At 41.2% G+C, this 26406-nt stretch overlaps 1 protein-coding gene across 1 annotated transcript in view; it reads left to right on the top strand.

Moving 5' to 3' along the window:
* CAMKMT (calmodulin-lysine N-methyltransferase) overlaps nucleotides 1–26406 on the top strand; it is a 688167-nt gene that overhangs the window by 127778 nt on the left and 533983 nt on the right. The window lies entirely within an intron of this gene.

Here is a 26406-nt window from a genome sequence, read left to right as displayed (position 1 = left end):
AGGAGTTAGGCATTCTCCTGTCGGTGATGGGACAGGCGGCCGCAACAACCGCGGCCGCTATACATATTGCAGCAGGGAGATCCCTTGCTGCCATAAGTATAGCGGCCGCGTCTAATTTAACCCGATTCTCTAAAGACGCCGGTTACAGAATCGGCGTTTAGTATAGGACGCCTCTCCCGGGCGGCCTGCCTGGGGAGCATTTTTTTAAAAAAACGTGCATCCCGATTGGCTGATTAGACAGCTGTAGGACGTCTACAGCTGCCTAAAATCGGGACGCACTTTTGGAGAATCAGGGCCTCTGTGTCTATATATGGCCATATGGTTGAGGATGGGCTGGGGAGGGCTTCGATGGCTGGGATGGTTTAGATGGGCTGGAGTGAGCTTTGACGGAGACTTCAATAGATGGAATCTAAACACAATACCAGGCAGAGCTTTGGAAAAGAAGAAGGAAAATTTAAATTAAATCAGTAATTTAAAGAGTGGGTAAGGTTGGGCAGACTAGATGCACCATGCGGGTCTTTATCTGCCATCATTTACTATGTTACTATGTTGGCTTGCTACTGTAGACTAGAGAATGTGTGAGCTATACACTAAAAATAAACTAATACAGACCTTATATTACCATTGCCAGCAACAAAGTGCAGTTATCATATTGCAAGTTAAAGTTCTATAGTACAGCTCGAGCATTGTTACGGAAAACCATGTAGTTCAAGAAGCACTTTCCTACTGCAGATTATGTAACTCAGCTTACCAATTATGAATGAAGAGAAAGCAGCACAGGTAGCAAGGTATGAGTGAATGGAAGGTGTTGCAGCAACGCTACTGCTCATAATATAGTGCAACTATCGCAGTACAGTAAGGATAACACAGTAGGGACAATGCATATGCCTAATGGAAGCAATGATATATAAACAGGCAGGTTTTAACAAACAGCTGTTCTGTGATTCTCTTTTCTTTTTTTTTAAGTTATACCTAAAATGAACGAAAGACAGCCTAGCTGCTGATTAACATAATAGATGGGTCCTTGGTTTCTAACCAAAGTGAACCACCTTTTGGGCTACAATGTTTTATTGACCTTAATAAAGTCTCAACTTATTGTACATTGTCTCTGCAGTTTCTTTTGGTTTTTAACATAATAGATGATAATATAATAGTAGATAAGCTTATTCGTTTTAAAGTTTTAGCTTGAGAGTTATCACAAGTGCTACCATCTCTAGCAGAACACCATGGTGGTGTTCTATCTTACACAGAGCGTTGCCAAGGAAGCCTGATCTTTGAGAAGGAGATCTTAAGGCATGCCTCAGGTCCACCCTCTCCACCCAGCCATACGCCCTAGACCCTGCCACTCCATTCAAAAGGGCCTGTGATAGGCACATGAGATCTCTCTGAGAGAGAAAGAGATAATGGTTACTGTGGATGGGCAGAATAGATGGGCCATTTGGCCTTTATCTGCCATCATGTTTCTATGTTTCTATCTCCTGGATCCATTCCCTGATAGAGAGCCCCCTCCCAGGCAGCAAGAGATGCCTTAATAAAACACCATCTACTGCTGCGGGACCACTACATGACCAGTCTTGCAATAAGAACGGTGAAATGTTGCAGTTCTTATTGCAAGTGGTCTCAAAGCAGCCGCAGATGACATCTTATTAATATATCTCCTAATGGCGATGGAAGGGGCGGCCGCTCAGCGAGAGTTCTTGGCTTCCCAGCAGGAGATGACCCATGAAAGCAGGAGACCTGGTAGGTCTGTACATAGCAGTGTATTAAACATGGCAATTTAGTGATCCTTAATTTCCAGTTGCTCTTGGCTTAGTTCACATTTTAGTCATTTTAGCCTTTGAAAGATAAATGTATTTTATATTCAAAACTGTTTATTGGTCAAAAACACAATCCAAAATCACAATAACAACAAACAACACAGAACAAGCTTTCATTAACCCAAAAAACCACCCCCTCCTCCCCCCCCCCCCAAAAAAAAAAGGAAGAAGGCATGGAGCAGCATGAGAGCAAGAACCACAGATATTATACAGAGAAACCATTATACAATCAAATATTTAATACATGGCTACGAGCATACCTGGTTAAAGAGGCCCAAAAAGGCTCCCAAATCAGATGGTTGTTGACCCTTAGCTGAGTCCATCTCAGGAATATCCAAACGTTCCATCTTCAGTTGATAAATCATCAAGGATCGCCATTGCAACAAAGTAGGGGGATGTGCAACAAGCCAGTGTACCAAAATAGATGTTTTCCCCAGCAATAATGTGCGCTTCAAAAAAGAACGAAGACCTCGCGGAACAGGATGCGTCAAGATGGAAGTAGTAAAAAGCATCTTCAGATGATGTAAACAACGAGTATTCCAAAGTTTTGTAATATGATGATGAAGAGTCTTCCAAAATCTCAACACAAAAGGAAAAAATAAAACATATGCCCCAAAGTAGCATTCACCCCCCACCCCCACACACATACACATTTAGGACAACAAGAATCTGAATGAAGGGGAGATGTGAACAAGCATAAGCAGTTTATATTGCAATTCAAGTAAGGGAATAGAAGCCCAGGACTGCAGAAAAGGCTTCAAGGTAGTTTGTAACAATTCTAAAGAAACAGGAATCCCCAAATCAACAGACCACCTCTGAATCAAAGTCGCGAAGTCATAGCCCGGGACTTCTTCCATCAAAAATTTGTGATGAAAGCACAGAAGAATCATGGACTGCGCCTCCAAACAAAACGCTTCTTTCAATGAATCAAAAATGGTCTTAGTTAAAGTTTCAGGTGGTAAGATGCGTACATAATGTGATAAATGTGTTTTATTATGTTATATGTACTCTCATATCCTGCCAAATCAGAGTCTCAAATCCTGCTAGAGCAGAGTTCTAGGCAGGCTACAAACAGCTTATGAATTATAAAGAACTTATATACATGCAGACATTACAAAGGGCTTATATACATACAGTAGATGCTAAAAAATCTGATTATGTTTATGTTTATTAAGAATTTGATATGCCGCTCCCGCATTTTACTGACCTAAGCGGTTTACAGTGTAACAATTGAATACAGAACAGAACTCCATAGAACATATTCAAATAGGAAACTTCCTTGAACATATTCAGATAGGAAATGAAGAGATAGAGATAGGTACATGATATACATCCTAACAAGTATACATCCTTAAATGTAGATTTCAATAATGATTTATCAAATAACATTTTCAGAGGTAGTGTGTTGCAGATATCATTAATGTTACACTGAGGCACAGGAGAAGTCACCATATTTACTTTCTTAATGCATTCTGCACCACCTTCACATGTGTCTAAAAACACCATCTCAAAATAAAAAAGTAGATCAGTTGGCCAAACAGAGTAAATAGCAGTTTTATGATAACATATAAAAGAAATCATAATCTGACAGGACTGCATCAGGGGTACAAATAGCTTTGAATGGTTGTATTTGCAAAAGAAACTGAAAGAGAAATAAGCAGAAGAGGATAGCTCTCTCTGTTTCTTCCAGCAGCAACAGCTTTTAATACTGGGTAGTCATAAGTGGTTTGAGATAAAGCTGACTGTGTCCCGTTGAAAGACAGAACCATGGTGGCAACTTGGGCACCCACTGTTCTAATCTGCAGAGTACTAATGAGTACTAATGAGCACTTGTGAGTCTAGGGGGAGTCTCATGGCTCTTGGGGCTAAGCAAAGTGTTGCTGATGCTCACAGAGTTTCACTGCTGGTTACTAGGACCATAAAAGATCTCTGTTGGACCAGAGTTGGGGTAAGGTGCTGGTTCAGGCAAGAAAACCCACATCTTTCTCTTGCTCTTAACCATGTTCACTTTGCATGGAGTTCTAGTCAGCAACCACTGTGGATAGCTCCTGCCCTGAATTCTTAGACTACCAAGGATTTTAAGAGATGCATTTGGATGAGCCTGTGGAAGGGTAAAGTTCTTTGGGGGAGATCTTTTTGGTAGTGATTTACTTGGGGGAATGGGACTCTATGAGGGGGGTGGCTTCAGGGGAAAAGAAATATTAATCTATGAGAGGCTTCTGCCCCTTTAAGATGGTGCCTAGGAGATTTGTCATTTTCCTGGAAGGAATAGTATTAGTTTCAGCTATCTTTTATATGCTTAGCTTTTCTGAGAAGTGTTGAGAGCAGAGGAAGCCCTTCTGAGTAAGTGAACATTATTGTGCTGGGAGATGGAGTGATTTTAAGATTGGCACAGAAAATAATTTTAGGGGTTTATTGCTAAAATTTAATTTGAAAAACAAAACATACATATTTGTTAGCTTGTTTAAAGAGTAGAATATAATTTTTTTAAATAAATAAAGGGTCTAATATTCTTTTGACTCAGTTTAAATTTGTTATACCCTAGCACTTTTATTTTTTTTTTAGTTTAAAATATATTGGTATATAACAATATAATACAAAATGTCAAATAAGATAAGAATAACAGAAAGAACAGCAGCAGCAGAAATATAGGACAAGTATTCAATGTTTGAACAAAATAAAGATGGTCAACTCCAAGCAATTACAATCTACCAAGCATGAGAGGAAACCAATAATCGGGAAGAGAAACATACGGTTCACTATAGAAATCATAAAGGATACTTCATTCTCCCCATAGTTACAAAGTAAAACTTCAAAGAAGTAGGTAATGATGAATTGTAGGTTAACATTTAACACATTTGAGAGAATAAGATCAAGTGCAATAACATAAAGAAAATTCAAATTGAGTGCAAAGAGCAATATTCAATTAAGGGATCCCATATCTCATGAAATTTAGTCAGTGATCCAAATTTTTCAGCATAAATATGTTCGTTTTTAATAACAATAGAAACATTGGCCCACCAAGCAGAGAAAATGAGAGAGTCCAAGGACATCCAATTGGAAAGCATTACTTTAAGTGCCAACAGTAGAAGACATTGCAATAAGAGGGCCACAGGTGTAGAGATGGAGTGGTGAAGAGCTCCGGCCCCAAAGATAATTATGGCAAAAGATAATGGTTGTTTGATAGCAAGAGACTCCTCCGCTGTCTTCCATATTTGATCCCAGAACTTCTGTAGCATAGGACAATCATAAAGCATATGTCTAAGCTTGCCGCCCACAGCATTGCAAGACCAACATTTATCCTGATATTGAGAACCAATTTTTGCCAGCCGGTGTGGCATCCAGTAGGCTCTATGCATAACAAAGTAAGCAGTTTGCATCATGGAAGTAGAATGAAGGGCCCTAACAGAGGTTAACAAAGTCATGTGCCAGACTGCATCATCAAATGAGACGTTCAGATCTTTATGCCAAACCTCTCGCACTGTTAAGTCAGTTGAGAATTTGTACTGCTGAAATAACTTGTACCAGTTAGAAGCTTTGTGAGAGAGAGTAGGGTGATCTAGACAAGAACTATTAAGAAGAACGTCCTTTTTAATAGCATGAGTAAGCTGGAGCTAGCAAAAAAATCATATGGTAAATCATATGTTCTGCATATGGTTTCAAAAGGGAACCATTGCTAACCATCAAAAAGTTGACCAATGTTCCACAAATTGCAGTCCTGCTACAGTTTTCAAGAGACTAAATTATTATGTATGCAAATTTTAGGGTTGTTCCAGAGAGGTGCTAAGGAAGAATTATCCCATTTAATATCCGAATAAGAGTTCAGTTCCCGCATTGCTTGTATCGTAGACATGATGACAGGATGATCTACCAGTGACTGTTGGAAGGCCATCGAGGAGAGATATTTAATCTGAAGAGAGCAAAACTTCCTTTCCACCAATAGCCAAAGTGGAGAAATGGTTTCATCAGAAACATAATTCCATTTGGAGCCCTGGTTGAGCAGAAAAGATAAATGATAGTCATAAAGACTTGGAAACGTAACTACACCATTACTTTTATTGCACTTGAGTTTTTGGAGACTAATTCGTGGAGTTTTATTAACCCAGAGAAAGTTAATACATGTTTAGGGAAAAGACAGGGAATCATACTTAAGACATAGTTTATTGCCGGATCCACCATCATTTTAATAGTGTCCAGACGACCTCACCAGGATAATTTAAGCGGGGACCATTGAGCTGTAAGGCGTTTTATTTTATCCATGAGAAGGTCAACATTATAGGAGACAGTATCTTCCAGAGAAGTTTCAAACAAGACACCCAAATATTTGATTTTATCTGGCGACCAGAGAAAACCCATGGATTTAATGTCATTGCAGAGCTCTGGACAATTTAAGAGCATGATCTCCAATTTGGTCAGGTTCAACTTATAACCGGATATGTTGAAATAATCATTTATCACATCTAAGATATGTGATAACGAAGATGGAGTAGCATATATAAGCACATCATCCGCATATGCGGAGAGCTTCACCTTGATGGTATTTGATCGAAATCCAACTATGTTTCTTATTCCTCAGAGCATTCAGCAGGGGCACCAGAGCTACATTAAATAGGAGCGGTGACAGTGGGTGCCCCTGTCGAGTGCCCCTAGCCAGATGGAAAGGCGAATAATAGATGTTATTGGTTATTGATATATAGTCTGGTCATTGGGTTGGAATACAATACTTTGACCAATGATAGGAAGTAAGGTGGAAATTGATACCATTGTAATATTTGGAAGATGTATAACCACTCGATGCGGTCAAACGCTTTTTCCACGTCGAGACCTATCACCAGTAATGGAGAATGAGATAGCTTTGTTTGGTGAATGATATTTGCAAAAAGTCTAGTGTTGTCACTGGAAAGGTGGCTGGCCATAAACCCTGTCTGGTCAGGGGCGATAATGTCGTTCAAGATTGGTTGTAATTTAAGGGCAATGAATTTTACAAAAATCTTGGCATAAGTGTTAATCAATGATAGCGATCTATAATTTTTAACCTCCATAGTATCCTCCGCTTTGAGCAGAACTATAATCATTGCCTCTGTGAAAGAACCAGATCCATGACCATTTTGAATAAGCTCCAAAAAGAAGGCATGCAGGAAAGGTAGGAGTCGTGGAAGAAATGCCTGATAAAATTTGGCAGGGAGCCCATCTAGTCCTGGTCATTTTTTCTTTGCCAGGGATCATATGGCAGAAGTGACATCAGCGGTTGAAATGAGTTGAGTCAGAACATCAATTTGGGCTTCAGAGAGTGTGTTATGCGGGAGCGACTCAAGGAAATTCTTTATTGCATTGGAATCTACATTCAGAAGAATACAAATCCTTGTAGAAATTTTGGAACAGTTGCACTATAGTAGAGGCCTCAGTAGTGGTAGATCCATCAGGTGTAGATAAGGCAGCCACATATGTCTTGGTTGATTTACCCTTTAGATACTGGGCAGGAGAGTGCCCACATTGATTGCTTTCCATATAGAATAAGCTGATTAATGCCAGTTAACTCGTGAGAAGACTATGTTGTAGTCTAAGAGCCCGGAGATTAGTTAATATAGAAAAATCTCCCAAAGATTGAATATGTTCCTGTTCTACATGTTTAATTTGGTCTTCCAATTCTTGTATGCTCCTCAACTTTTGTTTCTTCAGGAAAGCCGAGAAAGATCTAATCTTGCCTCTGATGAATGCTTTGAACGCATCCCAGGTAATCACCCAGTTGGTGTCAGAGGTATTATTTAAAGCAAAACAATCCTCTATCGCCAAGTTTATATTCTCCACAAAATCCGTCTCCTGAAGCAACGAGCTGTTGAGTCTCTATTGTTTTTGAAAAAGCAAGTTGGTCACATTCTTAAATTTCATTATTATCGCCGCGTGATCTGAAATTACAATTCCCTCAATCTGGGAGGCCTCCACCAAGGTAGTTAACGAGGCACTGATCAGGAAAAAGTCAATGCGAGAATATTGGAATGAGGCGTGGAGGATGTTGTAACCTCCAAGAATCCACTAAGTCAAAATTATTAATTATATCCTGAAGCGTATACCAAGCTCTGGATTTTTATAAGAGGTGCGAGATTTTCTGTCCATAATCGGATCCAGGATGAGGTTAAAATCTCCATCCACAATGAATAATCCTCAGTAGAGGCCAAGTGATCTGAAATTGCCTCAAAAAACCCAGGATCGTCAATATTCAGCCCATAGACATTGAGACAGGTGATGTTTTTGCTGTTAAGCTGAAATTGAGCTTTGATCCATCTTCCAGAGGTATCAGCACTGTGTGAGATCAATTGTAAATCTGGTCAGTACCTAAATAGGGTAAGGACTCCATTCCGTTTGTCTACTGCAGGAGAGTATAACATTGGTAGGGCCCAAGGAAAGCAAATTTTGCAGAGTCTGTAGCCGACAAATGGGATTCTTGAAGATAGGGAATGTCAGGCTGTAGTCTGTTTATATAATTCTTAATCTTCACTTGTTTAGTGGAATTATTCAAACTCTTAACGTTTAATGAGCAAAACGGCAGAGCCATAATGCAAAATAACATAACCAGACACAAATATCATCACATCAAGTAGAGCATACTGAATAGTACATAATATAAATGCAGAGAATATTGCTCTATTATAGGGAGTACAATGAAATACAATAAAAGAAAATAAGTCTCACTTAGCAATGTTACAAAATAAAGACACCAGTACCATAGAGTGACCATTCCATTCATGCAGCATCTAAAAAATAGTAGGAAGATATAGATAGTAAGAAAATTAGTACAGTACAGAGACAAGTCAGATATCAGAGTAATAGTTAAGAAAAGATGGGCTAGAAAGACCACAAGGGCAACCAGCAGCTAAGACAAGGCTAGCCATTTTAGTATTGCAGAAATTCTAGGAGCTGCGCCATTCTATAGAAGAATAATACAGAGCAAGGGCTAAAAAAGAAACTATTCCAGATAACACACTAGGCAAGAACCTCAAATTATAAAGGAGACCTGTAAGAAAGAGCTGCAGTAAGCAGGACATAATTGAAAAGTAATGTCCAAATGTTCAGTAAGTATCTTGCTGAAATATACAGACAAAACAAGCCTAGTTCAAAAATAGAAGCAGAACAGTGGGTCCCTATCAGACTCTTCACAATTAACATGACATTATAAAGCATTGAATATTCAGATGAACAAACTGTTGAAAATGTGAGTGGGGACAATAATAGAATGTCCAATCAGTAACAGTGTACAAAAATTTATAACAACTGCGAAAATCATTAGCATAGTTATAAGTCATAAAGAGCCAAACGGCCTCGTTAGGTTACACTATACCATATCCCCCGCAATCACAGAGTGAGGAATGGCGATAGTGCAACAAAAAGCAGGTAGTAAGAAATATAAACCCCTAAATACCAGTAGGACATCAGGTCTTGTCAATGTTACTTGGGCTTCTCCAAAAAATCAGCGAGTTCTAGTGGATTTGTGAAATTCTTCATCATGTTGTTATGGGTCACTCGGAGGGTAGCCGGGTAGAACATGGCAAACTTTGCCCCAATGGATTTCAATCTGGGGCGGTATTCAAGGAGCATTTTCTGGCATTTACCAGTGGATTTAGAAATATCCGGTACAATCAGCAAGGAATGTCCTTCGAACTTCAGTGGGAATTTCAGCTTCGCTTGCCTCATAACCTCCATCACCTGCACTTAGCGCTTTAAGTTAAGCAATTTTTTGTTTTTTAATATTTATTTGGTATGAATTTGGCATAAATTTGGCACTATTTATTGCTTTAAAGTATGAAAGATTCAGCAATGATTGGGTGGTGAGGTGGCAAAATGGGGGGGGGGGGTTACCTTCTGAAGAAGCCCCTCCATGTCTCTGAGCTGATCTTTACATGTGTATAGCTTTATTTAAGTAATTTTGTGGGCAGTGCTCTGATATTATTATGTACAAAGTTTTTCACTGCCTGTTTTCTTTTTGAGGTATCTTTACTCGTTTACCCTGAATCTTTTTTGACTGACGTTTGCATCCATCTTTGGCATTAACTTAACATTCAATATTTCCATTTTTCTGCTTTCTTCTCAAAATCTACTCTCTCTCCTTCCCTCCCTATTTCCATGGTCTGACATCTCTCTCCTTCCCCCCCCCCCCCAGTGGTCCAACAACATCTCTCTCCTTCCTTTTCCCACTTCCCAGTCTGGCATCTCTCTCCTCTCCTTCCCATAATCTGGCATCCCTCTTTACTACAGTACTACTATTATTATTTGTATAGTGCTACCAGACTCCCCTCCTTCCCTTTTATTCCTTGGTCTGATATCTCTCCCTTCCTTTAGTCATCTTTCCTCCTCCCCCAGTGTAACATTTCTCTTTCCCTTACTCCTTTCTGGCCCCCCTCCCAGTCCAACATTTCTCCCTCCTTTCCACCAGTCCAACATTTTTTCTCTCTTCCTCCTGCATGCTTCTCCTCTGGTCCTCTTTCCTTCCCCCAACCAACATCTCTCTTTCTCTCTCTCTGTCTGTTTCTCTCTCTCTCTCTCTCCTTCCATTAGTCCAACTTTTCACTTTCATGCCTCTCTGCCCTCTCCCCCTTCCCCAGAGTGTAACATTTCTCCTTCCATCCTTTCTGTCCTCCCCATCCATCTCGCCCTCTCAGTGAGTCCAACACTTTCTCCCTCCTGCACTCTTTCTCTCTTTGTCCTTGCCTCTTTCCCACCCCTCAACCCAACATGCTCTCTCCTCATGCACCATCTCACCCTCCGCTCCATTGTGTAGCACCTTTCCTTTCCCTTCCTTTCTGCCAGGTCCATCAGCACCTCTTCTCCCTTCCTTTTACCTCCCCCTGTCCAGCAATACCCCTTCCCTCCTCCCCTGTCCAGCATTACCACTTCTTCCTTCCCTCCTCCCCCCCCCCACGTCCAGCAGTACTACTTCCCCCTTCCCTGCCCCCATTTTCAGCAGTACCCCTTCCCTCCTCCCCCCATACAGCAGTACCACTTTCCTGCTCCCTATGTTCAGCAGTACCCCTTCTCTCTTCCCTGTCCAGCAATACCCCTCCTGTCACTGCTAGCGGCAGCTCACTGTGTGTTTTTAATTTTGGCACACAGCTGCCACTAGCAGTAGTTTAGCCTGATTTCATCAGGCAGCCTCAGGCCCTTTGCTAGGCCAGCCCACTTCGATGATGCGATATGGGTCGGCCTAGCAAAGGCCTCGAGGCTGCCTGATAAAACAGGGCTAAACTACTGTTAGTGGCAGCTGTGTGCTGAAGTTAAAAGCACACAGAGCTGCCTCTGTTGGTCTGGGGATGCGGAAACGAGAAAGACAGGACTCCTGGCAGATATTTGCAATGCGACGGTAGAATCAGCTGACACAGGTGCCGGAGCCTCTCTTCCTGCCCTGTGAGCCGTGGCACACTTAAAATCTCAAAAGGCACACTAGTGTGCCGCGGCACACAGTTTGCTATACAATGCTCTAATATATACCTCTAGTCACCAGTTTATAGACTTGCCTTGCATATTTTTTAATCTGTATATCCTCTTTAGAGTGTCTTTATGTAAAAGAGGTCTAAAATCAATGAAATTGCAGAGATTATTGTCTGTCTGATAAGAGTGGTAAGTTCTTTCATTATTTATGTGGATCAATAGATTTTGTTATACTACTATCAAGGCATAGAGCTGATACACATTTAGAGGAAAATGAGCAGAAAAACTCAATTACCCTTTGTATTTTCTGAAGGCACATTCTTTAAATGCAATCCTTTCTCAACAAAGTTGATAGTATTTTACTAAACAGCAAAACTCAAACACACACGTGAAAGTAATAGAAGAAATCTTGATATTTATAAATATTATTAAAGGATACTTTGTGAGAATTTTTTCATTGTAGAGAAGAGCCTCCATTAAATGAACAGGAAATACAAAAGAACACAGGAATTCAATAATGAAAGGAAAGGAAGAATGAAAAGAATAGACACTCACAAATTGGGGAGGCCTCAGCCGGGTCTCCCTGACCCTGCCCTTTTCCCTTCCCCCTCACTGCCCCCCCCCCCACACTTTTCCTTTCTGACAAACCGCAGTCTGAGTCCATGGTAAATTTCCGCTAAGAGAAGTTTATTGTAGACCACAGTATAGTTACATAACAATGAGCAACATGCAAATTAATTCCTACTTATCTATCATTAATTTCTACCCTGGCTAATAGCTGTCCTAATCTAGTCCTGGGGGCCACACTATCACATAAGCAGGGAGACACCAGGGCCGCTACTATATACATTAATCATTCTCTGAGTGTGTAGCTGATTGCATATGAATAACATAGAAACATAGAAGATGACGGCAGATAAGGGCCATAGCCCATCAGGTCTGCCCACTCTACTGACCAACTCCCAAGTCTACTATCATAGGGATCCTACTCCTGGTGACAGGTTCCCTTGGCTTAACCCTCTAAGGGATCCCACATGGACATCCCATGTGCTCTTAAATTCTTGCATGCTGTTTGCCTCGATCACCTGCACCGGGAGCTCGTTCCAAGGATCAACCACTCTCTCGGTGAATAAATATTTCCTGGTGTCGCCATGAAATTTCCCGCCCCTGAGTTTGAGCGGATGCCCTCTTGTGGCTGAGGGTCCTTTGAGAAAGAGAATCTCTTCTTCCATTTTGATACGGCCGGTAATATACTTAAACGTCTCGATCATGTCTCCTCTCTCCCTACGTTCCTCGAGTGAGTACAGCTGCAAATTTTTCAGCCTTTCCTCGTACGATAGATCCTTGAGCCCCGAGACCATCCTGGTGGCCATCCGTTGCACTGTCTACTTTCAGCACATCTTTTCGGTAGTGTGGCCTCCAGAATTGCACACAGTATTCCAAATGAGGTCTCACCATGGTTCTGTATAATGGCATTATGACTTCAGGCTTCCGGCTGACGAAACTCCTGCGGATGCAACCTAACAACTGTTTTGCCTTAGATGAAGCCTTCTCCACATGATCAGCAATTTTCATGTCTGCGCTGATGATTACTCCCAAGTCTCGTTCTGTTGAAGTTCTAGCTAAGGTCTCATCATTCAAGGTGTAAGTTCTGCACGGATTTCTGCTGCCGAGGTGCATGATCTTGCATTTCTTAGCGTTGAAGCCCAGCTGCCAGGTTGAGGACCAAAGCTCCAACAAATGTAGGTCCTGTGTCATACTATCGGGTGAATTGCCGTCTCTCACTATATTGCATAGCTTGGCGTCGTCAGCGAATAACGTTATCTTACCTTGAAGCCCCTGAGTTAGGTCCCCTATGAATATGTTGAAAAGGAGCGGACCCAAGACTGAGCCCTGCGGTACTCCACTGGTCACCTCCGATGTTTTAGAGAGGGTACCGTTAACTACCACCCTCTGAAGTCTGCCACTCAGCCAGTCATTGACCCATGTAGTTAGTGTTTCTCCCAGCCCCATTGATTTCAACTTGCTCAACAGCCTGTGATGCGGGACACTATCGAAAGCTTTGCTGAAGTCTAGGTATACGACGTCCACGGATTCTCCCAAGTCTAGCTGTTTTGTTAACCAGTCAAAGAAGCTGATGAGATTGGATTGGCAGGACCTACCTTGGTGAATACCGTGTTGACTGGGATCCCGTAGATTCTCCTCATCCAAGATTGCGTCTAATTTACGTTTGATTAGTGTTTCCATGAGTTTGCATACTATTGATGTGAGACTCACCGGTCTGTAGTTTGCAGCCTCTGCCCTGCAACCCTTTTTGTGTAGTGGAACGACGTTAGCTGTTTTCCAGTCTATGGGGACTCTCCCTGAACTTAGGGAGAGATTGAAGAGTCCTGATAGCGGTTCTGCCAGGACATCATGCAGCTCACTGAGTACCCTGGGGTGTAGATTGTCCGGTAGGCACCACTGTTCAAGCCACGCTGTGCTCTCACTTGGCCCGAGTCACTGTCTAAACTTCTCAGGCCCCACTGACTGCCCCTGACCCCGATTCACCATTCAAGTGAGTAGGTACCACTAATCACTTCTTGGGCGTGCCCCTCCATCCAAGGGAGATTTCTCTTTAGCCATCGAGAGGTAGGAGCCCTAACTTTAAAGTGGTACAAATCCTAGTTCCCTACCTCCTAAATGCACCTCCCCCCGCTGATCTTGTGATGCCCTGGGCTGCAAATCCTGCCACAACTTGAGGCAGTGATTCCTTCCGAGAGTCTCCACTTATACTACAGCCTCATGCAGCCTTCCAAAGAGGCAACAAGTCAATTGTAACCTGAATGTTACCAATGAGAACAACCCTGACCTGTGTCCAAGCGATGTACCCCATCCGTGCGGTAAGCCTTAGGCAGTCTTATGTGATTAACTCGATGCTTTGTGTGGGGCACATCATGTACAGTGCATTGACCCTAGACAGCCAACCCACCCCTACTAAACTACAAGAACAGGCCCTCCTGTGCACCCAGTGCACAAAGGAATGGCTGCCAATCCATATCATTCCTGCACCTGAGGTAAACAAGACAAGACGTGACATGCAAAGTTGCAACAAGATCACAAGGTAGCCGTTACTGAGGTGGATACTAGAAAGACCCCAAGGCAGCCTCCAGGAGAGTGCAGCTTGCCCAAGAGAAGCTAGTTTGAGGTGAAGACAAAGATGCCAAGTGGTGATACATACACAGGTATGCACATGGGTACTCAACCACACATGGATACTCAAATTGATTCAGCCACCTCTAGAAAGGTATCAAGGGGGAATCAGACTTTCATGACTCCAGACCAGAAATGAAGCCCTCTCTTAGTGGTAAAAACAGAACCTTCAAGAGATTTAGTCATTCTTTTGCTTTTAAATTAACCAAATTCTGGAATGTTTTATCGCTTGCATTAAGAAATTTAGGTTCTTTTGCTTTATTCCAGAAAGCTCTGAAAACCTTTTTGTTGCTAATCATTTTGGAAACTAACTACTCTAGTCTACTTTACCTTGTCAAGTTTATATATTATGTATTACATTGCTGTTAACCGTGTCGAGCTCCTTTTGGTTGATGACCCGGTATATAAAACTAAGTTTTAGTTAGTTAGTTAGGTTGGGATCTGCAGTATCAGAGAAAGTAAGGAGGCCAAAAGATGTACAGTGCCATCCGGTGAGCCTTGATAAGGAGAACGGAAACTCATCGAACCACAAACATATGATGAATGGTGATCCTTGCCAGGAAAGCTGGAAAGCACTCCAAACTGGTCCCGGTGCTTCAGCCGTGAACATGAAACAGAAATATTTGTTCAGCAATTCAGCCTTTTCTTTATCAGTTTCTACATATTCCTCCCCTTGACATTGAGTCTCACAAATATCACTTTTGCACTTCTTCCTATCAGAGGCAGATCTAGATATTGTCGCTATCACAGAGACATGGTTCAGTGAATCACATGGATGGGATGCAAACATACCGGGATATAATCTTTTTAGGAAGGACAGAGATGGTCATAAAGGTGGAGGAGTAGCTCTCTATGTAAAGATCAATATCCAAGCGACCGAAATGCAAGGGACCTGGGGAGAGGAAGATGCGATATGGATTGCTCTGAAAAGAGAAGATGGAACTTCTATCTACGTGGGTGTAGTCTACAGACCTTCAACTCAATCGCAGCAAATTGATAAGGATCTGATTGTGGATATCCAAAAGTTTGGAAGGAAAGAGGAGGTTCTGCTGTTGGGAGATTTCAACCTGCCGGATGCGGACTGGAATGTTCCGGATGCGGAATCGGAAAGAAGTAGGGAGATTGTGGATGCCTTTCAAGAGGCTCTGCTCAGACAAATGGTGATGAAACCCACAAGGGAAAAAGCGATATTGGATCTGGTCCTCACAAATGGAGAGAGTATCTCTAATGTTCGAGTGGGTGCTCACCTGGGTAGTAGCAATCATCAAACAGTTTGGTTTGATATAATGGCTAAAGTGGAGAGCGGCCGCACGATACTTAAAGTCCTAGATTTCAAACGTACAGACTTTAATGCAATGGGAAAGTACCTGAAGAAAGAGCTGTTAGGATGGGAGGACATAAGAGAAGTGGAAAGACAGTGGTCTAAGGTGAAAGGAGCGATAAAAATGGCTACGGACCTTTATGTGAAGAACATCAATTAAAACAAGAGAAAAAGGAAGCCGATATGGTTTTCCAACCTAGTGGCTGAGAAAATAAAGGCGAAAGAGTTGGCGTTCATGAAATATAAAAAAAACCCAAGAAGAAGAGAGCAGAAAGGACTACAGGGCGAAACTGAAAGAAGCCAAGAGAGAGATACGTCTGGCGAAAGCACAGGCGAAAGAACAAATGGCTAAAAATGTAAAAAAAAGGGAGACAAAAATTTTTTCATATATATTAGTGAAAGGAGGAAGATGAAAAATGGAATTGCTAGACTAAAAGATGCTGGGAACCAATATGTGGAGAGTGATGAGGAGAAAGCAAATGTACTAAACAAATACTTCTGTTCTGTGTTCACAGAAGAAAATCCTGGAGAAGGACCGAGATTGTCTGGCAAAGTTAAACGAGAAAATGAAGTAGATTCTGCGCTGTTCACGGAGGAGGGTATTTATGAGCAACTTGAAAAACTGAAGGTGGACAAAGCAATGGGACCAGACGGGATCCCTCCCAGGATACTAAGGGAGCTCAGAGAGGTTCTGGCGAGTCCTATTAAAGACTTGTTCAACAAATCTCTGGAGATGGTAGTGATTCCTGGGGATTGGAGGAGAGCGGATGTGGTCCCTATTCATAAAAGTGGTCACAGGGATGAAGCAGGAAACTACAGGCCGGTGAGCCTCACTTCAGTTGTTAGAAAAATAATGGAAGTGTTGCTGAAAGAAAGGATAGTTTATTTCCTTGAATCTAATGGGTTACAGGATCCGAGGCAACATGGCTTTACAAAAGGTAAATCGTGCCAAACGAACCTGATTGAATTTTTTGATTGGGTGACCAGAGAGCTGGATCGAGGACATATACTAGATGTAATTTACTTGGATTTCAGCAAAGCCTTTGATATAGTTCCTCATAGGAGGCTCTTGAACAAACTTGAAGGGCTGAAGTTAGGACCCAAAGTGGTGAACTGGGTCAGAAACTGGCTGTCGGACAGACGCCAGAGGGTGGTGGTTAATGGAAGTCACTTGGAGGAAGGAAAGGTGAGTAGTGGAGTCCCTCAGGGTTCGGTGCTGGGGCCAATCCTGTTCAATATGTTTGTGAGTGACATTGCTGAAGGGTTAGAAGGAAAAGTGTGCCTTTTTGCAGATGATACCAAGATTTGTAACAGAGTAGACACCGAAGAGGGAGTGGAAAATATGAAAAAGGATCTGCAAAAGTTAGAAGAATGGTCTAATGCCTGGCAACTAAAATTCAATGCAAATTAATGCAGAGTAATGCATTTGGGGATTAATCGGAAGGAACCGTATATGCTGGGAGGAGAGAAGTTGATATGCACGGACGGGGAGAGGGACCTTGGGGTGATAGTGTCCGAAGATCTAAAGGCGAAAAAACAGTGTGACAAGGCAGTGGCTGCTGCCAGAAGGATGCTGGGCTGTATAAAGAGAAGCGTAGCCAGTAGAAGGAAGAAGGTGTTGATGCCCCTGTACAGGTCATTGGTAAGGCCCCACTTGGAATATTGTGTTCAGTTTTGGAGACCGTATCTGGCAAAGGATGTAAGAAGACTTGAAGCGGTCCAGAGGAGGGCGACAAAAATGATAGGAGGCTTGCGCCAGAAGACGTTTTCTACCATAATTGTTCCTCTTTCTATTATCAATATTGTATTTCCTTTCCCATTCATTCCTTTTGTTTCATTCAATATTGTATTTCCTTTCCCATTCATTCCTTTTGTTTCCTCTGTTGTTGTTTATATTATTAGTTACTAATCTGTTATGTTTGTTTAGTGTCTACTGGTTTTTAATAACCCAATGTCTACTTGTTTTTAATAACCCCAGTTTTAATTTGTAATCTGAAAGATTTGTTCATCGCTTAGAAATTTGAGTAAGCGATTAATCAAATACACAATAAACTTGAAACTTGTATACCCTAGAGGAAAGGAGAGACAGGGGTGATATGATTCATACATTCAAATACTTGACGGGGATTAACATAGAACAAAATCTTTTCCAGAGAAAGGAAAATAGTAAAACCAGAGGACATAATTTGAGGTTGAGGGGTGGTAGATTCAGGGGCAATGTTAGGAAATTCTACTTTACGGAGAGGGTAGTGGATGCCTGGAATGCACTCCTGAGAGAGGTGGTGGAGAGTAAATCTGTGACTGAGTTCAAAGAAGCGTGGGATGAACACAGAGGATTTAGAATCAGAAAATAATATTAAATATTGAACTAAGGCCAGTACTGGGCAGACTTGCACGGTCTGTGTCTGTATATGGCCGTTTGGTGGAGGATGAGCTGGGGAGGGCTTCAATGGCTGGGAGGGTGTAGATTGGCTGGAATAAGTCTTAACAGAGATTTCGGCAGTTGGAACCCAAGCACAGTACCAGGTAAAGCTTTGGATTCTTGCCCAGAAATAGCTAAGAAGAAAAAATTTAAAAATTTAAATTGAATCAGGTTGGGCAGACTGGATGGACCATTTGGGTCTTTATCTGCCATCATCTACTATGTTACTATGTTACTGATATATCTAAAAAAGTCTTGTTTAACTTGTATATTTCTTACATTCATTGTTCCTATTAGAGGCTTGTTAATGTTTTAAATACATTACTGTTTTTTCAGTGATTGTTGTAAATTCATCTGAGCACATCAGACACCTGGTTTGGGGAAGTTCTCTGTACCCCTCCTTCTCCTGTTGTCTTCTGTAGGGCTGTCACTTGCTTTGGTACGAACTGAAGGGGACTATGGAGAAGGAGGAGGAGCTAAAAATCTGTAATTGACATCTACAGTATGCTCGCGAGCATAGATGGACAAAATGGTAGAGACTATTATGAAAGACAAAATGACAGAACATATACATAAACATGGATTAATGAGAGTAAAACAACATGGATTTAGTCAAGGGAAATCTTGCCTCACCAATCTACTGCATTTCTTTGAAGGGGTGAATGAATATATGGATAAAGGTGAGCTAGCTGGTATTGGGTATTTGGATTTTCAAAAGGCATTTTTCAAAGTACCTCATGAAAGACTTCTGAAGAAATTAGAAAGTCATGGGATAGGAGATAATGTCCTATTATGGGTTAAGAACTGGTTGAAAGATAGAAAGCAGAAAGTAGATTTTTTAAATCATTTTTATTAAATTTTTCGGGTATATAAATACAAGCAATATAACAACAACTAACAGGAGAAATAGCAGGAACAGTCAGGTCTTTTGCGTCATTCCTTCACGAAGACCCACAGAAACCACTCCCCCCATACACCAGAAACCCCCAAGCTCCTCCCCCCCCGCACTCCAGTGTCAAAAGTTCAATAAAAAAACTTCAAACTCTAGGAGACAATCCCTCCCAAACAGGAGCCCATATTCTCCTTAATTTCCTCCATGGCCCAAGACCTCTCCTCCGAACATCCAAATATTCAAATTTCAACAAAGTAAACAATTTATTTCGCCACATAGTAAGGGTTGGCACTTCAGCTTGGCGCCACAACAGAAGGATACACTTCCGGGCCAACAAGGAGTTCTTTTGCAATAAGATGTTGCCCCCTCTAGACAAATCCAAATGAACCCCCTGAGAAAAGAGCAGAACGTCTGCCCTCAAGGGAATCTGCTTGCACAGAGCAGACTGCAAGTACAGCCCTAAAAAAGAACAGAATGTTTGAATATGGTCACAAGACCAAAACATGTGAAGCAAGCCTGCAGTGGTGGACTGGCACCTAGGACACTGCAGAAAGTAGATTTAAAGGTCAATATTCTCAATGGAAAAGGGTAAATAGTGGGGCTCCCCAGGGATCTGTGCTGGGACTGCTGCTTTTAAATATATTTATCAGTGATCTAGAGATGGGAATAACTAGCGAGATCATTAAAGTTGTTGATTACACAAATTTGTTCAAAGTTGTTAAATCGCAAGAGGATTGCAAAAAATTGCAAGAGGACCTTGTGAGACTGGGTGTCAAAATGGCACATGATGTTTAATTGAGCAAGGGCAAAGTGATGCATGTGGGAAAGAGGAACCCGATCTACAGTATAGCTATGTGATTCTGGGTTCTATGTTAGGATCACTGCTCAGGAAAAGGATTTATGTGTCATCGTTCAGGATACGTTAAAACCCTCAGGTCAATGTGTGACACTGGCTAAGAAAGCAAATAGAATGTTAGGAATTATCAGGAAAGGAATAGAAGACAAAGATGAAAATGTTATAATGCCCTTGTATTGCTCTATGGTATGACCTCACTGAGTACTGTGTGCAATTCTGGTTGTCATATCTCAAAAAAAATATACAGCAGAATTAGAAAAGGTACAGAGAAGGGTGACAAAAATGATAAAAGAAATGGGATGACTTCCCTATGATGGAAGGCTAAAGTGGCTAGGGTTCTTCGGCTTGTTGATGAGACAGCTCAGGGGGGATATGATAAGAAGTCTATAAAGTACTGAGTGGAGTGGAAAGAGTAGATGTGAATCATTTGCTCTTTCCAAAAAAGCACTTGGGGGAATGCGATGAAGCTTCTAAGTATGAGATTTAAAACAAACCAGAGAAGAAATGTCTTCACACAATGTGTAATTAAGCTCTGGAGTTTGTTGCTGGAGAATGTGGTGAAATCATTTAGCTTAACAGGGTTTTAAAAAGGTTTGGCTAATTTTGTAAAAGAGGTCCATAGGCCATTATTAAGATGGCTTGTGGAAATCTGCTGCTTGTTCCTAAGTTTTACTAATTGGGATCTAGCTAGGTGCTTGAGACCTAGGTTGACCACTGTTGGAAACAGCATACTGGGCTTGATGGACCTTTGATCTGTTCCTGTATGGATGTTCTTAACCCTACGGTTCAACATACCATCCCTAACTACTGGAAAATATATTATCATGGTAAGAACCTAATCATTTTTAGCTTGTTGTAACAGAATTCATTAAAACCTCATTTTTGTTTCTGGTGACCTTGGTCACTTTTTTCCAGGGATGGTCACATATATTTGGGGAAAATACTGTACATATTGGGGAGAGAGGAGGAGAGAAAAAAAGCTAGTCAATGCTAAGAAATAGCTGTAACTGGGATAGTGTTCTCTCTTTAGTCAAAGCAATAAGGATTTGTCCTTTTTTTGTTTTTTAAAATCATTTTTATTAGGAAAGATTCAACAAGAGAATGAGAACAACCCAAACATCAAAATACAGATATAGATACTCAGAATCAATGCAGGTATGGACTGCAGCTACCTCTAGTCACCCGTCACAGTGGGGGGGGGGGGGGGAGGTTGAATGGGGTGTGAGTATGTGGTGTGTCTGTGTGTGGCTGGCCTGTTTTAGAGGATTTCTCCTGAAGCCAGAAATATGTCCATGTACGGTACACTGTAAATCATTCTAAAATCTCAACTGTTCCTAAAGTATCTAGACAACTGACCCACTCATCTTCTTTCTCCTCCATAATGATTCCTTTGTCCTATTAATCTCTTTCTCCTCAACAACGCATTTCCGGTCCTATTAACTCTCCTCTTCCCCTCTCTTAAATTCAATCAATTTGTACCTCGCTTAATCTATTGTAAACCGCATGGAACTTAACGGTATTGCGGTATATAAACTGTTATTATTATTATTATCTGGGGCCCAGGTAAAATAGCTTTAAAAAAAAACAACAGTTTCAGTTAAGAAAAATACACAGCCCAATCCAAGAAACTCCAAATTAGCAGCAGAGCTAGTGTAGCATGTCTTACCCACCTCAGTATCACCTTGAATTTCTACCTACGTTAGGGGTCATTTTATTAAGATTTGCTAACCAATTTAGTGTGCGCTAAATGCTAAGACATCAATTACTGTATATTCCTATGGGCATCTTAGCATTTAATCAATAGCGTGCGTTAAATCGGTTAGCACACCTTAATAAAAGAACCCTTTAATGCATTTTTAAATTATATGTAAAAAGATTCAAGGAAAGCAACCAAAATGACATGGAGTCTCTGCCAGACTAGTTTGAGAAGAGACTTGAAGACTTGAATTTGTATACCCTGAAGGAGAGGAGTAATAAAGAAGATGTGATACAGATACTTAAATACTTGAAAATTATAAGGTTTTACAAGTTAAGTGGTATATTTTTTTAATAAACATAAACAAATCTTTACCAAAAATGGGGAGACTATGTTCATGGAACTTGTGGACATGAGATGAAGCTGCAAGGAGGGAAACTGAAAAGCAACATCAGGAAATGCTTTTTCATACAAAGGTTGGGGTGGATGCCTGGAATGATCCTTCATAGGAAGTGTCAAGGACACAAATGGTTATGGAATTCAAAATGGCTTAGGATGAACACAGAGGATCTTTATACGGGAGGTAGTAACCCTGGATATTTCTCTCAGCAGACTGGATAGACCATGCTGATCTTTATCTGCTGTCATTTATTGTATTACTATGGGCTAGATTCATTAAACTCTTTTTTTTTAGTGATCCGTGGGCGATCCGTGTCTGAGTCTTGCCGGGCGACCGATTCACTAAAGAGTCCCCATGCAAATGATCAGATCGGAGACACGCCCAGAAGCGATTCCATGGATCGCTGCAGAGCGATCTAGACGCATGCGCAGATCATCCTCTCTGGCTGGAGATGCGATCCGCGCATGTGCTTGCTCTCCGTCAAAACAAAATGGGGGTGGGGGGTGGCTGCACTTGCTGGCCCCCAAAAAATCATTTCAAGAGAACTAAACAGGTTTTGCAGCCAGACTGGAACAACTAAGCAGAACACGCTGTAGTGCAGCCCCACTTTAAATCCACTCTAAGCTACTCTAAACCATGGAAAAACCCTTCAGGCGTGCCTCAAGGTTCCCCCCTATCCCCCACACTTTTCAATATCTATATCGCCTCCTTAGGTCACCTACTACAAAAACTAAATTTAATATACTACATCTATGCGGACGACATATCCATCCTTATACCCTTAAACGACATCACAAAAGAAACTGTAGATAATCTCTCAAACACAATGACCGAAATCGATAAATGGACCACTAATTTCAAACTAAAACTAAACGCAGAGAAAACAAAAGTCTTTCTGGCTAGTCCCAATGACAAAATTACGAAAACAACGATAAAAATAAACAACCACGAATACCCAATTTCCAAAAACATAAAAATACTGGGTATCACTCTTGACACTCACCTAACTATGACTGACCACACAAACTCACTAGTGAAAAAATGCTTTTATACGCTATGGAAACTAAGAACCATAAAAAAATTCTTTGACCCTTCATCATTCAGGTTGCTGGTACAGGCACTGATCCTATCCCTTCTTGACTACTGCAACATCATCTACCTAGGCATCCCACAAAAAACAATAAAAAAACTAAGATTAATACAAAACACCGCCGTTCGCCTAATTTTCGGACTTAGAAAAAACGACCACATCAGCCCCTACTATAAAAAGCTGCACTGGCTTCCAATAGAAGCGCGAATTCTATTCAAATTCGCTTGCACCTGTTTCAAACAAGCCTGGGGACTAGCACCTTCATACCTACAAACTCACTTCACCCTACACAACCCCACAAGAACGACCAGAAACAAAAACATCTTTGCATACCCAAAGACTACAGGCTGCAGATACAAATCCTTGGACAGAACCTTTAAGTTCCAAGCGAACAGACAGCAAGCCTGGCTGAAAAACCACATAAACGAACCAAATATGACTTATAATGCATTCCGCAAATCGATCAAAACCACCCTATTCGCTAAATTCATTGACTAAAACGGTCCCCTCCCCCACTAAGACCCCCCTCATGGATGTTCTAAATCTTTCAGACACTCATTACCCTTAGATCTCCAATTAATATGTAAGTTTACCATCTAGACTATTGTACGGCATCTAGACTCTTTGTTCGGTACTGTATTTAAACTTATTGTATAGTATTGTATTTAGACTCACTGTATTGTATTATATGTGGACTTATAGCATTGTACTGTACTAAGACCTTTGTTATTCGCTGAATGTCCAGCCTTCTTACATTGTAAACCGCCTAGAAGTCGCCTGACTATGGCGGTATAGAAAAATAAAGTTATTATTATATGGGCTCGCAGAGAGCAGGGCGCTCTTTGCACAACGGAGATGTTTTTTATTTTGATGGTTTCAGTGCTGCAGGGCTGGGATTTCAGGGTGGCAGAGAGCAGGACAGTCGGCAAGGATATGAGCAGTCGCTTTTTTTTGGATCGGCAAGCCCAGTCAGTGTTCCTTCTGTTTAGTGCATATATTCGCTGCCTTCCTACTTATGCATGCATTTCCACTCATTTGCATGTGCGGATAGGATCAGGTGCGGATAGAATCGGGCAGAAGGTTAGTGAATCGGGTTGGGGCGGAGAAGGCTTGCAAACTGGTCAGGAAAAGATCGGTGAGCTTAGTGAATCTAGCACTATGTTGTTGGGTTTTTTTTGTAGACATCTGAATGCGAACAATGTACAGATGTGTGGAGATTTCTTCAAAGCATTGCATTGCAATGCCTTTCCTTATTGTAACATATTGTTGTTTCTGATACTTTTATAGAATTGTATATTAAAAAAAGTTTAAAAAAAAAAAGATTGTTTCTGAAAAATTGAAACAGATTTTTGACCAAAATACATAATTATTCTATCTACAGGTTTGTCATTTTATCATCTCTTTGGGAGATTAGCAGCCTTTTTTAAAAGCCTTTAACACTTTTAGGCGAAATCTTAAAAAGTAGTAACACCAAGGGCTTAATTTCTTGACTTTTTAGTCTGCAAAGAGGTCTTTCTAATGTAAATGAGACATATATAAAAGCCTGGGGAAAGGATTTAAACACACATTATTACAAGCACAATGGGTTGGCATTAGTGAAAATGTGGGACAATTGTCTAGTTCTTCACTGGTATTAGAATATAAGATACAGTGCAGATTGTATGTACAGTATGTTGCCTACAGGAGATTTTTCTGCTTAATATTGGAAAGATTTTAAGAACTATATAAGAGCAAAAGATGCGACATACTGGGTCAGGCCACTGGTCTCTAGTAGTGGTCAATCAAGGTCACAGGTATCCAGTAGAATCCCAAGGATTATATCTCTTCCTTATTGAACACAAAGATAACAATTGGCTTTCCCAAGTTCAAGTTCAATTTATTTTTATTTTTATATACCACCAATCTAATAATAATTAAAAAAATCTAGTGGTACATAAGCTCAATTAAAAGAATAAGGGAGGGAGAGTAAAATTGAATAGATGATAGAAACCCAAACTATATTCGGGATACAGACAGAAGGAAATAAGGGATAGAAAAGCTTAATTCATGATAAGGGAAAGGTGGGAGGGGAAACCACAAGAGGAGGATAGACAAATGTAGTGCTTTTTTGTTCTTCATCAGTCATAGAGATGCAGATAAGCTAGTGTGTGTGTGGGGGGGGGGGGGGGGGGAGGGAGGTGTTGCTAGTCCTGTGGTGTAGATGGGGAAAGCCTGAGAAATCATATTTATAACAAGGACTTACATTTCTCAAATGAGTCACGGGTAGAGGTTGTTCCAGAATGTAGGTGCAACTACACTGAAACATGAGGTCCTATTGGTATCAAGGCAAATATGGCAAAAAAGAAGGAATATTAAGGAGGTGCTATTGTGATAAATGGAGGACCCTTGAAGAGAAGTATGGAATAAGATGACTAAAGAAAAATGAAGGAAAATCAAAGTACTTCATTTGATTACATAAGACAAAGATCTTATAGGAGATTCTGCCATGGGAAGCCAGTGTTTGGCAATAAAAAGAGGAGTAAAGTGATCATATTTTTTCCATCTGTAAATGCGTTTAATAGCAGTATTTTCTATTAATTGTAGTCTATGGATATGGGTATTTGGAAGGTCAATGTATACAGAGTTATAGTAATCTATTTTAGAGATCATGAGGGCATATAAGAGGATACATAGGGATGTAGGTTCCAGGAAAAACTGAATATAATGTACCGTATATATTCAAATATAAACTGAGATTTTTGTGCCCAAAAATGGGGGTCTCAGTTTATATTCGAGTCTTGATCGTTCTCGCTTCCCCCTCTCTCTGAGGATTACATCCCTCTCTCCCCCAACCATCATTTCTGTTCCCAACCAAGCCTGACCGGCACTTCAGTCCTACTTAGGGATAACATATTTCTGGTCGCAAAACCACAGACACATGTACCTGCCCTGTTCCGCTTCTGGCCCCACCCCAGCCCTGCCCAATTCCTTCTTTGGCTCTACCCCATTCTACCCCAGCCCGTCCCAGTTCAGCCTCCAGCCCTGCCCCCACAAACCTCCTCTCTTCTTCCCCGACAACCTCTGGCTGCGTCTGGAGGGCCTGGAGCATGCCCGAATGTGTGTGATATCATCAATGCATTTTCAGAGGCCCTCCAGATGTGGCCAGAGCTCGTTGGGGATTTCCTAAACTCGGACAAACTGTGGGTTTTGGAAAGTCCGTCTGGGCACCTGGCATGTCTGGGTTTTCAAGAATGTCTGGTAACCCTAGTCCTGCCACCTCCCTACCCGCTAACCTGCACTTGTTTTCACCCCTGCCCGATG

The sequence above is a fragment of the Geotrypetes seraphini genome, chromosome 3 (assembly GCF_902459505.1).
Source record: "Geotrypetes seraphini chromosome 3, aGeoSer1.1, whole genome shotgun sequence".
Classification (NCBI taxonomy): domain Eukaryota; kingdom Metazoa; phylum Chordata; class Amphibia; order Gymnophiona; family Dermophiidae; genus Geotrypetes; species Geotrypetes seraphini.
The sequence above is the reverse complement of the archived record's forward strand: the minus strand, read 5'-3'. Positions and strand labels throughout refer to the sequence as shown.